Genomic DNA, 1427 nt, shown 5'->3' with positions numbered 1-1427 from the left:
TCTTAATCCCTTTAAATTTTTCAGCCAGCTCCCCAAACCCCTTCCCACCCATCAGCCATCAGTTTGTTTTCTGTATCTATGAGTTTGTTTCTCTTTTGTTTTTTGTTGTTGTTTTTTTTTATTCTACCAATAAGTGATATCACATGTTTTTGTCTTTCTCTGACTTATTTCGCTTAACTTAATATCCTCTAGGTCTATCAATATTGTTGCTAATGGTAAGATTTTATTTCTTATCCCAAGTAATCTTCCGTTGTATATATGTACCACCTCTCCTTTATCCAATAGTCTATCAATGAACACTTAGGTTGCTTACATAGCTCAGCTAATGTAACTAATGCTGCAATGAACACAGGGATGCATATACCTTTTCAAATTAGTGTTTTAGATTTTATGGACAAGAACCCAGAAGTACAACTGCTGGATCATATGGTGATTCTATTTTTAGATTTTTGTGGAACTTCCTTAGTGTTTTCCACTGAGGTTGTACCAATCCACAATCCCAGCAACAGTGCACTTGGGGGCCCTTTTCTTCACATCCTCGCCAACACTGATTTATTTATTTATTGATAACCATTCTGACAGATGTGAGGTGATATCCGATTGTGATTTTAATTTGCATTTCTCTGATAGTAAGTGATGTTGAGCATCCTGCATATGTCTCTTGTCCATCTGTATGTCCTCTTTGGAGAATTGTCTATTCTGGTTCTCTGCCCATTTTTTAATTGGATTGTTTGTCTTTTTGGTGTTAACTTGTATGAGTTCCTTATAGTTTTTTGAATATTGGCCACCTATCAGATGTATCACTGGCTAATATCTTCTCCCATTCTTTAGATTGTCTTTTTGTTTTGTTGATGGTTTTCTTTGCTGTGCAAAATCTTTTTAATTTAAAGTCATATGTATGAATGGATCTTGTTCTCTTATCCATTCAGCCATCCTGTATCATTAGATTGGAGCTTTTAATTCATTTACATTTAAAGTAATTATTTATAGCGATGTAGTAACTGTCATTTTGTGGACTGACCTCATGGAGAGGAATTGGCTGTAGCAGGGCTCTGGGGACTGCTGAGTTCATTCTTTCGGTGTGCCATTCGTAAAACTAATCAGGTAGTGCTCTAGTGTTGTCTGAAGCTGTTGACTAGATGTGTTGGTTCTTAGGCCTCTTGGGAGGGTCTCCAGTGCAGGCCCAGGTCAGCTGCTACTTATGCTCGGCCCAAGGCCACCTTGCAAAACCTACAAAGTGATCTGGGGTTGGTAGCTGCCTGTGCTGTGCTTGGTGACCCCTGAGAGAGGCTATACTGTGAACTGAGGCTGGTTTCCACTATTGCTGGACTGGTGACCGCCTAGCAAGAGGTACAGGGCACACTCAGTCCAAGTGCTGCTTATCTGGGGTTTGTGGACCTTTGAGAAATAATGCAATAAAATATATT

This window comes from Pteropus alecto, unplaced genomic scaffold (genome assembly GCF_000325575.1).
Source record: "Pteropus alecto unplaced genomic scaffold, ASM32557v1 scaffold204, whole genome shotgun sequence".
Classification (NCBI taxonomy): domain Eukaryota; kingdom Metazoa; phylum Chordata; class Mammalia; order Chiroptera; family Pteropodidae; genus Pteropus; species Pteropus alecto.
The sequence above is the reverse complement of the archived record's forward strand: the minus strand, read 5'-3'. Positions refer to the sequence as shown.